We start from the raw sequence: 16,747 nt of genomic DNA, 5'->3' as shown, positions 1-16,747 counted from the left end.
GGAACCTTCCTTAAAATTGAATATCGAAACTATTTATATTGTAAAAAGTGTCTGTAGCAAAAAAAAAAAAAAAACAAATTATAAATACATCATAGCAAAAACAATAGAAGAACGTTCATTGCTTCGCTCAGAATCTAAAAGAAAAAAATTACCTGAAATATATCTTTTCATTTAAATCATATATATTATATATTATATTTCTTTGTATAAGTATTATATCTATATAAGTTTTTAAGTTTTTTCTCTCCAAAAAGTTGTTAATACGAAATCCGATTAAGATAAACGGTCACTGCCAGCTGCCCGCAAGCGTAAACACGTTAAGTCGGTTGGCTAAATTCATACGACCCAACCTAAGTTTTGTGACCGTGAATCATTCGTACAAAGTTAACCACGAACCCGTAAATTAACTGTTTTTTAGCATATTAATACATAAATACATATTTTTTTTGTCTTCTCTAATTCAATATACTTTTAATATTAAACATTTTTAAATTGTTGGTGTGTAGGCAGTTTTTTTAATAGTTTAATTTGAAAAATAATTTATCTGGTTATAGGGAATTAAATATTATTTTGCTTTGAAAACAAATTCATTTCAATTTGCATTTTGGCTTCCAAAACGCAGAATCACTTATAAGTACTTATAGCAAATAACATCATTATTTTAAAATTAAAACATTTGTTTTATAAAGGAATATATATCTGTTATAGTATTATTCACCTTAAATCATTCAAATGATTCAATAACTGAGACCTGGCAAATGTTTTCCACAAACTGAGATCATACATTAAATGTTAATTTAATATTTTCGAACAGAATTGTACGAATAAAATTGGTATATAAATTACAAGAAGTAAATATTAGTTAATTATTATTTAGGTTTTATAAAATATAATGTGAATTTTAGATGAATCATAATGAATTACATTGTATATCTTATACTAAAATTGTTAGTCGTAACAGAATAATGTTTTAATTATTTATGTATTAACGACGGTCAGAAATTATCAGTGGACATTAAAAATATATTTTTGGAGAAACGTAGAAAAGTTTAAATTCAAAACACAACGTGAACATTATAACAATAATATGTATTTATTATATAATAGGCATAGCTACTTTAAGTGTCTAATTTAGTTTTAATAAAACGTTCAAAATATTTAATTTTTAAATGAAATATAAAATTAGTGAATTTAAACATAATATTATATCTCGCAGAAATGTATTATTATTTACTATATTACTACAAATTTTTATTGAACTAAAGAAAAGTGAATATTTTGGATTTTTGGTTATGTTTAGGTGGATGTTTAAGTTAATAAATCTGGATATCTGAATTAATTAATTAGAAATACTATGCCATCGAGCATAATATGATCATGATATTATGGTTAAACCTTTCCTTTAAATTTTTTCGATCAAATAATTCTATTATACCTAATTCGCCCTAAAAAATGTATCAGTTGACTAATGTGGCGTTGACGGGGAATTTGATTTGATTTGTGTGTTACAAACATATATATCATTAATTGTATTGTTGGTCCACAGATTAATCCACAACTATCAAAAATACTTTACAATTTATTATCCCCCCTCAACATAAGTATACATTTTGTGATTAAAATCAAATCGAGAGGTTTAAGAAAAAAACATTTTTTTCTCGAAGTCAAATAAAAAAAATAACGGATATACGTGATATTTTAAAGTCTTTAGAAAATATCTTACTTTCAATGTTCAATATTTCATGTTGAAAATAAATTTAAAAGTTTATTAAAAACATTAGACGTCGTCAATTAAATAAAAAAAGGCCATTTTTTCTAAAACTATTTAATAACGGGTATTATTGAAATTAAAAGTAATATTTTCCATCTGTACAAATTATTGCTTATCAATTAATTTAATTTGTTTGAAAGCTGGTTCCATAAAATACAGTCAAATAATAATATATTTAAACATTACGAAAATAATACAAAAATGGGGATGTTATAGCTGAAATATATATTTTTTTTTGTATTATTTTAAGAACTATTAAAAATATTTTAACTATTTTTTTATTTTTTTATTTTTATAATAGAATTTGTAAATAATAAATATATATTATATTATAATAAGTTTAAGCGATGGTGATTGGAGTGATAAAGAAGAACCCATCCAGTGTTGGAACTTAACAGTTTTTAAGCAAATTTAAAGTATTATTATAGTATAATATAATATGTTATATGGTTATAGCTTACCTAATTTTTAACAAAAAGTTTATTTTATTTTAATTGTAAAATGTGGCATATTTGTAAAAATATTGATTGCTTAAGTTTAAAGTTATGTCAATTTTTAATACTAAATAGGTAAAAATTCCCAATCATAATGCGAAGACAATTTTGAATTTATATTTGCGTTATTTATAGCACTAAGTTACTATTTTAATAAATATATTATTATTACCAAAACTTACTAATTAATGTGACAGTATTTTTTTTTTGTATACGTGATTCAAAGTTTATCTGTTAATTTAAATTTTTTTTTTTTTTTTAAATTAACAGAGATAGTTAATTATTTTATAATAAAAAAGATAATTTTAAGTTGTTTTTTTTGATTTTTACGTGTTAATAGTTTCATAGCAATTCTAATAATATTGTATAAACAATATTCATGTTTATATGTATCTATTTATAAATTAATTTTAATATGTATACTTATCTCACATTATTAAATGTACACATATTATATTATATTGTATTGCCTTTATACTAAAATAATTTATATTTTTATGACAAACAATTAAATAAATTGAAAATGCCGCTATTTTATACTATAATATTAGAGACTGAGGTAGTAGTCTGAATGAGTAATTTCGATTGTTCGCGAAAGAATAGCCTAAGATAAAGAGATAAAAAAAGATGTTTCTTAAACTATATGAAAAATATCACATTTGATTTCTCTATGGTGTAGAAAAATGATAAATTCTATACATTAACTAAAAAAAAAATGTTAAAATCAAGGTTCAATAAACTAAAAATATGTATTGACTTGTATAATAAAGCAAAACCTGCAGATAATCCGATCTTAATTAATAAATAAATAATATAAAGATAATAAAAATTATTCGAAATATAGTTATAAAAACATGAAATGACAAAATATATTTTTAAATGTATCCTTATGAAATATATACATTTTTTATAAAATTGATAGATCATAATTTAATGAAAAAATTTAGTTTCCAGCCAAATAATAAAAATATGTTAATAGAATGTCTTTGTGGAGATCTTCTAAACTGCAGTGCAATTTTTAATATTAAAATTTAATATTTTGAAAATTATTTAAGTTTTTAAAATATTTTTTTACACAATTTAGTTATTATACATTTATTTGAATAGTATCTCAGATTATCACACATAAAGGTATTTCTCATGAATCACAATAATATAGTTTATATTGTATTATACAGTGGACGCCAATTATAAGACTCACGGATATAAGATTCAGTCGTTTATTAGACTCAAAATCGTCTGGAACGTATCCAAATATATTATAAAAAATTCGGTTATAAGCTTCACCACTTCGTTTATAAGACTCAAATTTTGTAAAAAAAAAAATGGTTGAAAACAAACATTTTTGGTTCAAATTTAGAAACAAATTGGTTTTCAAAAATTACATGATTTTGTTGGTTATTACTGGTTACGATTCATGCTTTATAATGTGTGTACAAGAAATTTTATCGCATTTCACATTTATTCCTATTTGCTATTATCTTATATTAGATCATAATTCGAAACAAATTGTTTTCATTTATAATAATTAATACGTACGTATATAGGTACATACGTCATAATTTATAATTTTAATATTTTAATCAATTTTTTTTCATTTATTAACTAATAAGTAATAGTATGTAATATGTATATTGTATATATAATGTGCTGATCCCAAAGTGAGTCTTATTATCGGTGTCCTGTGTATTTTTACAAATAAAATATTATATTATTTTTATTTAAATATAAACAGCGTTTTGGTATCAAAAATGTCATGCATTGTATAATGTAGGTATACGTCATAAATAAACACATTTATAAAAAGTAATACTTATAAAAATATTATTATATTGATAATGTACATGCATTTAAATGTATTATGTGAACAATTGAAAAGAAAGATCTAATATGTAAAACTGTTATGGTAGTTAACAAAAAAACCCACAAACTATTATTTAAAGTAATACAAATAAATATAAAACCAAAAAAAAAAATCAAGTTAAAAGGCTAATAAGTTACAATTAAAATGTTCAAAAGTCTATCTAAATTCTTTTATTTATTTAATTTGTTCAATGTTGTTTAAAAAGTTTTAAATTAATTATAAACAAGTACTACCTATTTACGAACAACCATAAATTGTATTAATTTTATTATCTTTGGAATTGTTAAAATTATTAGTAATGCTATATTTTTAACTTGATAGATATTTTTAGATAAAATTGTGAAAATCTAGTGGTTTATTCACACCCCAGAAGTTAAAATGTTTTCTAGTTAAATAAAAAATAATACTCATAATAACATAAAATTTATTTTGCATAAACTTTTATTAATCTAACTTTCAGTTGAATCTACTTTAGTGTTTAAATGAATTTGTAACACTGTTTTTTTTTTTTTTTTTTTTTTTTTAACAATAATGATACTAAGAATATGTTGTTTGTTATTATAACCATTCGTTTTAATTTTAAATTTAAATTTAACTATCTAAAATGTCTGAAAAAATAAACATAATAACAATTATTATTACTAGATAGAGCTAGAGGGGCTTATATCATTTCAGGGTTATTTTATTAATTATAAATTCATTAACGGTATAATATTAATTTCAAAACCAAACAGCCGGTATACTCATAAACAATTATTTAGGTCCTACAGTTTTTATATTATGTATATTGTGTAACCGCCATTGCAAAGTAGATAATGTAAATACGTATGCATGGAATATTAATATACATACCTAATATGTGTATGAGCTATAAAGAATATCATTATTTTTAATCAGGGAAGCTCGAAATATACTTATAATTAAATTGCTGAAACATATTACAAACCGTGTTGAGATTGGTTTACACTAGGACGCGATAAATAATAGCCAGCCAACTTAATGTGAGCTTTATTGTTGCTGTAATGAAATTGTATCAACGTAAAACGAGTACCGTCACAGAATGCGGACGATTTTAAATAACAGCATAAAATGTTTGTTACTTTACGCAGGTACATGTTTTATGCAATAAACTGTATTATTCGTACGAACCCACGATTATGTTCGCTCTCTACATAATGTGTATACAAGGTGTTTCCGAGTGTTCCGTGCAAACGTTTAGAATGATATTATGGTAGTGAGTAAAATCGAAAACATATTTTACGTTTTGCAGATGTGAAATATTTTTAGATAGGTACATCATCATTTAATTATAAACATAGCGAAATAATAAATACACCACAAGAATTTTCATTCGCCGGTATCCCAATTATTTTTATGCGTCAAATGATTTTTGAAATTTCCGAAAACGGCTTCAAATCTTTAAAGAATTTAATGTTTGATTAAATAAATAATTTGAGCACTTGAAAATTAAGTATTTAAATTTGAAAGCTATCGTAAAGTACGCGAGTGCCTTTAAAAACACTGCATTTCGAAAACGCAAAATAGATATTTGATTTTTTCACAGAAATGAGACCATACTTCGAGTTTTCATTGAAAAACCGAGAAACACACTATATTGTACATTACTATATGGAATAGTGTGTAACAGTAAATTTTAATAATTAGTTTGGATTTAAGTAATATAATATTTACATCGATATCATATTATGACTTACTTTAATTATTATTGTATCCGTGGTCTGCATACTTCAACAAACACATACATCGCAACGGCGGTACAGCTTTAATATTATATTGTATTATTTCGTTATTATCATAATAAACATAATTGTAATTAGGATGTTTCCTCGTTACCTTCGTCGGAACGCGTGGTTAGTGATTATACGGGTTTTAATGGTTAGGTTTCAGAACAAAGCATTTGCTTTTGCTTAACTCAAATTCAAGCAGAGTGCTATGGAAATGTATATCATGTTACTAAAATTTAAAATATGAAATTGTAAACGGTATTTTTTAATATTTTGGTGATAATATATTTTTTTTTTAATATACTATTTTCAAGTTTTTATATTTTTTGTGTTTAATTATAATTTTAATATGAGATGGCGTAGATGGTAACCAGTAGCCACTAACCAAAATTTTATTTTTTATATAATTTTTTCCTTAATTATTGAATATCTAATAATAATAATTAACTTTATTTTAATGTTTTAAATTACATATAATGGAGTTTTTTAGTGTTATTTTGATGATTTCGTGTATTTTAAGTCTCCAACCCTGAAATAATATCATTAGTATTGAGTTGACAGTCAAACTCGTGACCTTTTATCAGTGTTTTAAAAAATCGGTATGAAAAAGAAATTTTTTTTAAAATTAATATTAAAGATACACAGAAATAAAAGTTTTGAAATTCTAAGTTTTGTAGATTTTTGATAATATTTTAATGTTTTAATTAAAAAATATACACCTATATATTTTTATAATTTATACGAAAATTACATTTTTCATACAAAACTATTCATAGTAAGATTGAGCAACACGTTATGATAGTTTCAATCATCCAATCAAAGTGGTATATCAATACAGAGAATGCAAAATCCAATAATGAAAATATGATAGAGGCAAGACTCATGTAGTAATATTTTTGCTAAAGATTATCAAAGCTGAAAGTAGAGTGAACCGAATCTGAAAAAGTTGTATTTTATGGAGAAAATTCATTTTGATTAGAAAACGAATAGTTATTTTCTAGAAAATATTTTTGTGGTCAATTTATCAAAGATATCATTAAAAAAAATATTTTTATCATTAAATAAATTAATTTTGTATCATGTAACACTGTATAATGGTCGACTAATATAAAATCGAGTATTTAGTTCTAAAATAGTCTGCAACTTTAAGAAGATGATATAAGTTTTGCAAATTACTCATTCTTCTTTTAATAAATGATAACCTAAATTAGTTTTATTGCAGTGACTAAATTTTATTGGGTTTCAATTGTTTAAAATAGCTAGGTATAATAAATAGGTAGTTTACAGAAGTATCGATAAATATTTTATAGCGGAACTTGATAGAAAATATTATAATGTGTTACTTAGGAACCTATTTTCAATGGCATATAATTTGCATATTTTTATAAAACGACAATAAGTATAGCAAAGTAAGTTAAAAACTTATTTATATCACAAATAATCACAATTTTAAATTTTGTTTCATATAACTTTGCATATTATGTTGTTGTTTACATATTTATAATAGTTTTGAAACAACAACTTTGTATTTTAGTAATGAATATATAATTTTATTTGCTAGTTTAGCAATAAAGTGCTTCACCTTTCACGTAATTTTATAATCGTTTTGAAATCGTAATCAAAAATAAACCGCATCATATTTTCTAAAAATTAATTTTTTATCCACTTTATTTAATTTAAGTCGTTTTTAACAAATAATTTATGTTGGGTATCTAATTTCTTCTTTTAAAGAAATTGTCAGTATTATTGTAGACTCACAGATTGTGTCACTTAATGTCACTTTGTAAAATGTTGTTAATTTTATTGATTATTTTTAGCGTATATATATTTTACGATAATTTATGATACTTTTTTTTTTAAATTAATGCTACTCTGTATACATATTTTACACTGTTAAGTGTTAAAAGCTAACAATCCTGTTTCTGATTATAACCAACGATAACTGATAGGGGATAATATAATACTTTATTTTACAATAATAATCCATCAATCAAACGAGAACGACTGAAATAATAATCTTAAGAATTTGAATCGTAATAAAGTACCTAGCCAGAATAACAAATGAAAGCCTTACATTGTTATTGTCTTTGTTTTATAAATTATTATCCTTATAAGTAAAGGATTTAAGGAACCTTATGGTCTGAACAGATAACCTGAAATATATAAATATAAGTAGACACTGCAAATACAAAAATGATTTCCAACAAGAATTTTAAATATTTTAAATACAGTATATTTTACAGTATTGTGATTGGCAAAAATATCTTATTTTGTTTAGTATGTTTCGTATAATAACTATATTTAAAAAAAAATATGTAATATTATATATTTATTATTATAAATATAATATAATATTATATTATTACAATATATTATTTTTGTTTTAAAATTAAGCTGGGAATAATTAATAACAATTTATCAACTTAAGAATTAATTCAATTTAAATACATTTTGTTTTTAATTTATAATACATAAATAATATTTTATTTGATTTAAGGATTTTTTGTTTGTGTTGTTTGAGATTCAAGAATTTATTGAAGGTGGTCGAATATGATAAATTTATAAATATTTAAATTGATTTTTACCGATGATATACGTTTAGTTAATACTTATTTATTAGTGTATTAAAGAAAAAAACATATTATAATTATTAAATAACGAACTTAAAAATACGTCATGTATATTATATATTGACCGTAAGCTTCTAAAACAATCATGTCATACAGAAATGGCACTAAGCATTAGAAATTATATTGAAATATATAATTTTTATGTTGATATTTTATAAATATACTGCAAGTTCAATATCTGTAGCAAGCATTGTGCAATTATATATTATATATTACTGATACTAACATGTGAATATTGTTAAAAGCACACACAATATGTTTATGTCCCCTCTTTATTCAATAAATTACAAAAGTTCAAATAATTTTATAGTATACATATATTTTTTTAATCGTCTTCCATTTGTATTATTGGACAATACTAGCCATAATCATAGTCAATCTTGATTTCAATGCCTAAAACGGATCGTTAAAAATTGAATTTATGATCCAAATAAAATATGAATATCATTATTTATGATACATAATTAAAATATTTTGAAATAATTTATGAATACCACTATAACGATTACTTATTTCCATATAAATTTATATTAGTAATTTTTAGTTCAACGAACAATGAAGGAAGTTAACACATAAAATAATGTGCATTATAACCTATAAACAGTATAAACATTTAAAAATAGGTAGGTAGTCGAAAACGTTGTTTGACGGGAGTATTGGTAATTGGATGCGGAATGAATAAAATGTATAATTTAAAAGTTATTTATTAAATTTCACTATGATACTTAAATAAATTGCAATATGTATCGGGCTAATCGAAACTTTGCTCAAAATTATTTATCATAATCAATATATTAATTATTTACTTTCGGTATGGTCTGCTAGCATTCTTCTACCTCATTATTAATAACTTACTCAAATACTAATAAGTCTGTATTTATAAACCAAATAAACAAATACTTAACACGTATTTAGGATAAAATACATATGATAACTTATAATACATACAAATTGAATGAACTTTTATTTCAAATTAATTATATTAATTCATTGTTGTGGAAAATGTTGGTAATATTCAAATACTATACTATTGAATTATCACTTAAGAACAAGCCAAATAATGTTAGTCAGGTTCAACATGTTTTGTTTAACAATAAAATGCATTAATTACAATTAATCTACGAAAATTAAAATCCAAAACTAAAAAAAAAAAAAACGATTATATTATTATGTTTTGAAATCGACCCATATACATGGGAACATGTCAATAAATTTATATGTTTATACTTATTACTTGGAAATCTATTTTAAACGTCTCTTAAAATTGTATATTTGTGTAAAATGAACACAACACTCTTAATATATCTATTGGGCTTACCTTAAAAAAAAAAAATAAACAAACAAACACCAAAAAGCGCATACGAAAAGATATCCATTAAGTTAGTGTTTCGTCGTCGGGGATGATAAGCGTGTTCGAAAACTCGATCGTTCTCACTGGGTTCAGCACGTGTCACGACTGGTCGTGGGGTTTGAGAGTTTCGTCGGTTTTTCCTACGGCGCAAGGTCACATTTGTTTGTCCCACTCCCTACACAACTCTTATTCACGAAAACCCTGTGAATGCGCGTGGGTACTACACCGGGTAGCAGAGCACTGTGAAATAACCATTCATGCCTACAGCTGAATACAGTTTAAATGTTTATACACTAATAAAATAATTGTTATCGTTATAAATACAACGTTTCTAGTTCTCGGCACCGCGTAGATATCTCTATGTTAGTTTAAAATCTATAAGTGTCTATAGCATAAATTAAACATACCTATAACTATTAGCTGAACAAAATGTTACGTTTTAAGCTTAAACTATATATATATATATATTATAATAAGTCAAATGTATGAATAAATAAATGAGTACGTTTGTATTTATTTTGATAAAAACGATTTTAGTACAAACAGTATATACGGTTCTAACAGTCAGGATAATATTATTATTTATAAGTAGGTTAAATATACTATATGTTCAATAATGTAATTTTAATAACTGCTAAGTAGCAACATATATTTTATAAAATACTAACAAGTAATAATTAACAATAAGCGAAGCTTGTCGTACTTAAAATCATTAGATCTGTACACGAGTTGATTCAGAATTGTATGATAATATTATATTCCATTCAACATAATTATATACATATATATTATATAATATTAAATGCATATAAAAAACAATTTTACCTTCATAATTTACTTTCTGTTAAATTTGCATAAGTACAGTATTTTAATCTTAGTAACTGTATAATAATATTAAAATTATTAAATATATTTATTTGATTATTATTATCTTTATTATCTTATAAGCTTATTGTAAATTGTAAATATATTATACATACATATTCATCAAAATTTAAAAAAAAAAAATTGATGGATGAGGTTGAAAATGAAGTTTGTATCGTCACAAATAATACTTTTTAAGCAGTAAGAAGATCTTAAGAATTTGAAAAATTGGTCCAAATAAAGAAGGGTGAGCATGTTTAACACGCTTAATGTTTATAATGAAGGTACTATATTATAAAAGTTTTATTTTTTTTCTCTTTTATGTTAGCAAATACATAATAATATATGTAGTGTATAATTATTAATTTAAACACGCGTTATATTTACATAACTATTCATTTGATGTCGAAAATCCACAACGTTGTCGTTGTAGTAATGTGTTCAGTTTAAACTATGATCACATATTTCTACACGATTCTATAACTGATAATAAATTATAATAAATATATATATATATATATATATATTATACATAATACATGGGAACCTTTGATAAAAAAAAAAATAGCTATAAAAAGTGTTATAACTTTTCTACTTGTTTAAGTAAAATGTCTGTTCTGTACAGCAAATACCGGCAATATTTCCTCTATATGTGTTTTCGTTACAAGAAAATCCAGCCGTTATAGAATTTATTGTCTAAAGTTGATTCCCTTAAATCTTACGACGATTATATTGTTATTACGACGGTCATTCCGTTTTGTGTCAATACGTCGTTAAAATTGAGTCCGTCCTGTATATTTTCTTAGGAAGTGTTAGTTGATATTTTTCTTGTTCATATTCTGTTCTTATCTAAAAGTTTATTTTGTTTCATTAACGTCATAATATGGTTTAGATCGTAAAATAAATCAAATTAGTTTTAGAGTATTATTTATGACGATGCTTCATTGGTTCAATTTTGTAGAATTAATTTGCATTATATGACAAGTCATATCGTGTGCAATATAAATATATGCTTATATAATCTATGTAATATATGTTATACTATATTAAATATATATATATATATATATATATATATACATAGGTAATCATATTAATAGTATTTCATTTAATGTCATAACATTTTACATTTTACAACATCTACACTTCAATATTAATGTTTATTACCATGTGTATATAAATATATAGGTATTCTATAAACTGTCGTTTTGGTTAGTCAGTAAATATTTTCATCCATAGATATATAATTTTAACATAGTTTATGTGTTGCTGAAAATGTATAACGTTATAGAAAATCATTTCACGTAACGCATAAATATTTTACATGGTTACATGTTTGTAAATGATGTTCTCATGATATTCAATAATATTTTAATTCATAATGAACAATTAAAGCAGTATACATTAAAGTTTGAAACGGTCGCCAAAAACTTAATAACATTAATAATTTTTAATATAAACTTCACGTCAAATATTAACGATATTATGATACATTTTGAAATTGTTTTTCATTTATTTTCAAAACAAAAATTGTTTCATTTGAGTTTTGAAAGTTTTCAGTTCCTACAACGGCGTACTTCTCAAATGGCTCTTTAAGATAGAATTTTCGTGATCACTGAAGTGCTTATATTATCTGTTTAGATGGCTTATTTTGTTATTTTCTTTGCGAGTTAGTTTTACTCAATTTCAGTTCAATGAAGATTCATACTGATGTTTGAATGTTTTTAACTAGTTCATTAGGTGCCAGAAGTCGAAAGTGAGACGACAATATTATATAAAGCTGCGTATTATCGTGCTTAGAGAATCAATACACTATATACCATACTATGCTAGTTTCGGTTGTAATGTCATAATCTATTTTGGCATTTTGAATTGACACACAGCCATACTCTGAGAATTATATTGTGCTGTTTTCTTATTGTTATACATTTTATACTAGACACATCAATTTCGTGAGTTATGTTATATGTATAACAAACATAGATTAACGCGTTGAAAATTCTTGTAGTTTCATATTGGATTATTTATTTCAAGCACAATAAAACGCATTTAATGGTTGTGAAAATATCTCTTTTAAAACATTATTTTAATTGTATTGTCTTTATTTAACCTTACCATTAGTTTAATAGTTGTGCGGGTATTTTTTTTTTTTTATAGTTTTTTTCCCAAAACAAAGTTTACCTTTTTTTGCTATTTTCAAGGTATACAATATTACAACAGTTTAATTATTATTTACTATAGAAATAAATATTCAAGTTCATAATTCATTACTAATTTCAAACAGAATATTTTTCCATAAATATTTTTTCGATTTTAATTACATTTTATTTATAAATGACTTTACAACAAAGTCACTATTTAAAAACATTTTCAGGTGTTATACTGCAGTATTTAGGGTTTTTTTAAATCGAGGATAATTTATTAAAACGGATAAAAATTTAATACATTCCTATTCATACCATTTATGAAACATAATGTTTTTACAATAATCTAAAATAATTCATAGTATTAATTTTAAATGCACAAAATAGTATTATTAATATAATTCAGCATATTGTTTATACCATTATCGTATAATACTTATATTATATTATTTTTATAACTTTTAATTATCTAATTAGAGTGAAAATAAAAATAAAAATAAATAATATACAAATACGCAATAATTTTTTTTATATTAAATAAGGTTCAAAATAATCAAAATTGTAAGTGTTAACAACAAATTTAAACTTGAGAACATCAATAATTAAAATAATTAATTAATAACGAAATAAATAATTTAGTAATTTCATTGTACAGAATTATTGTGAAAATATTAAAATGCTTTTATGTACATACAAACATAGAACATTGTTTTGCGACACCGCGTTCAATAACTTCACAGGTAGGGATATTAACGGTGCCTACAACATCTCCGCGATACCTATAGGTACTAATATTAAACTTCACATTACGGAAAATAACTGCTTTATAACATCTCTGAGAATCTTTTTTGCACACAGGGTAATCTACTTAAAGTTTACTACTTTCTGTTTGACAGGTTTAATTTTTTTGTAAAATATATATATGCATATATTTATGTATATATATATTATATTTGTATAATAATCACTTTACTGCAAGGTATTATTTATTTTAAATGTTTTTTTATATAAAGTATTAACAAATCTTTCGTTTATATTTTGATTCTATGCTAAATATGTTAACTAAAAACCATAGATCTTATTCTCTGAGTATAAATAAATATTATATATTACGGTTTGGATTCGTGGTATAAGTGAAGAAAAGTCCATTAAATTTAAGATTTAAAATAACAGAATTGTTTATTATAATAAAACGTTCTTATAACTATTTATTGTAATAATTATTATAGTTTATATGGAATAAATTAACATAATTATAAACTGTATTAAAAATATCTAAAGAATTCATGTTATAATATAATAATCATATTATAATAATATGATACTAAAAAAAAAAAAATATTTTGCAGAATGATATTTAGTATTTAAAAAAATCTATTGAAAATTATGATCAATTATTTTTCAGAATATTTTTTACTATATATTTTAAAACCTTTTTGATTAATAATAAATTATTTATGAATGATATTAAAATATAATTCAACTATAATGGTATTATTTATAAGTTTACATGTCTCTCAGTAATTAGTTCCAGGGAAATCGTGATATGAATTCACAATAAACTCAGTCAGACAGATTATGTATTGTTCTAAGGTAAAATATGAAAAAAATTATCATTTGTTATTATGATTACTTTTGATTATTATGTGGACTATTCATTTTCGAGAAACGGCTTGTGTGGCCGTAATGCGTATACAAATGGAAAAGATAAATTATTTTCGGAATTAAATCAAGGCGTGACTAACACAATAGGCGCTTTGGAAATCGACTAAAGAAATATAAATATTCCTGTTAGTTAAATGGGGTGGTGTACCTACGAGCTACGTAAGGATCGAGTATAATATACGATGACCTAGATATATGGATTTATTTTGGAAAGGTAGCCTAGACATAATATTTTTCGAAACACTGCACCGAAACGTAAATAGCGCCAAAATAAAATAGGATAATAATTTATAGGAACAAGTAATTAGTAACTACCATGCTAACATTCTGCATTGTAATTATCATATACAATAAGAATTGTTATTATACAACATAATTATGCTATAGGTTGAGTTAACAAGTGTGTAATAATGGAGAATAAAACGAAAATGGTGATTACTTAGATTTATTGACATAAAACTTAATAATACATCGAACAACATAGGTAGGTACTTGAAAATTATACTGTAATAGTTAGAACTTGTAACATTTAAGGGGCTGTTTTGAAAATGGATCTAAACAATTCAATAATAATAATTATGGTATTTAAATAATAATATTATAGCAATTATAATGATATTTCATAATTGGCAATTACAAAGTTTATTTATCAAGTACATCATTAATCATTTTTATTCTGTTTTTTTTCGTCTTAAAACTATGTTTATACGTTTTATAAGTTATGATGTGTTGGTATTTTATTTTATAAGTTATATGTTATATAAAATGCATAATATTCATATTATAAAAAATATTTTTGAAATATTTTTTCTGAATTTATTCAAATTGGTATACGTTATAATTATTTAGCTTAAATAAACACGACTTTATCATTTAATCACGGACAATGGATGAGCATATAGTATAACTACAATTACTACACTTTAATAATAATATATAACAATAAAAATTTCCTTTTGACTCATAAAATCGGTGTATTTACTATTAAAAAATCAAAATATTATGTTTATTTTTATGGAAACTTTTTTATGTTTAAATGTATTACTGTATGATGGTACTTGTTTTATAAATTTAAGCTAAGTATATTACTTTTAGAAAGTTGAACACAATTAAATAGTCACTAAAAGATTGTCAATAATAATTTATGTGTAGTAATTGGTCAATAAATGCATAATGAGATATCAACATAAACTTAGAGACTACCAACTGTTAATGGAAACTCTTAATGCACCGTATATATTTTAGGTAGGTAAATTGATTTAATCACAAACACAATTGATTGGTACGCGCAAAACAGTCATGTGCGATGAATTTAAAAATCGGATTTCAGTATGATTACGATGTATAATACTAATACTTTACGATAAGATTATTTTTAAATGGGTAATATTATAAATACTCACCATAATTGATTTTCATTATTTGCTAGTAGAGTTAAAAAATATCAATGTGTTACTTGTATTGGTACTCAGCATCTTTAAATGTTAAGTATAATATAACTTCAAACATTAGAGCCAAAATTCTGAATTGTAAATACTTATAAATAATTTTTGTTTTATCTAAAACCAAACTTTAATGGTTTCGTAAGTCTGTTAAAAATTCTTAATTAACTATAACTATTTTCATTGAAAATAAAAAAATTATAATTATTTATAAAATAGTTAATGTGTAGGTTACGTATTTATCTAATTTTAAATAAGTTATTATAAATTAAAAATTAAATTTTCTATTAATTTATTAATTTTTTTTGTCAATATCCTTTAAAAAAAAAATAATAAATTATACTCAATGGAATGTTAGTAATCGAACTTTCTGGAATCACCTCAATATAACAACCATCATTGATCTATTATAAAAACATAAAAACGATTCCATAAAAAGGTACATAATCATTCAAATTTATAAATATAAAATTTATCTTCTTCGTCTAGACAAAATTATCCAGAAACCTTTTAACTTGATTATTATTCATACTCAATTTTATTAAAAAGCAATACTTGAATTCAAATATCTAGATAATTTACTATAATGTTATTACTACTAATGTAGTATAGAAATGGATATTTTATCTGATCATGAGAACCTCATTTTGTTTATTATTAGGCGTCTATTCTATTAGGTGTCTAACGAGAATTACGAAAAATTCATATAAACCATAAACGTATACATTTTGAATAGGTGGGATTTAAAAAAAAAAAATATTTCTTCATATTATACAG

General features: G+C 23.2%; 1 protein-coding gene across 3 annotated transcripts in view; it reads right to left on the bottom strand.

Annotated features, from left to right (window-relative positions):
* Nucleotides 1-9,954, bottom strand: part of LOC132917969 (tachykinin-like peptides receptor 86C) — a 109,881-nt gene extending 99,927 nt beyond the window's left edge. For 2 of the 3 annotated variants that reach the window (XM_060978992.1, XM_060978993.1), the window contains exon 1: nt 9,823-9,954. The gene's annotated coding sequence lies outside the window, so the exon portion shown is untranslated. Of the gene's footprint in view, nt 1-5,844; nt 5,911-5,983; nt 6,104-9,822 lie in introns of all 3 variants that reach the window. The other variant, XM_060978994.1, reaches the window with a different exon arrangement.
* Between the last annotated feature and the right edge of the window lie 6,793 nt (nt 9,955-16,747).

Source organism: Rhopalosiphum padi, chromosome 1 (genome assembly GCF_020882245.1).
Source record: "Rhopalosiphum padi isolate XX-2018 chromosome 1, ASM2088224v1, whole genome shotgun sequence".
Classification (NCBI taxonomy): Eukaryota; Metazoa; Arthropoda; class Insecta; order Hemiptera; family Aphididae; genus Rhopalosiphum; species Rhopalosiphum padi.
This window is presented reverse-complemented; position numbering and strand designations above follow the sequence as displayed.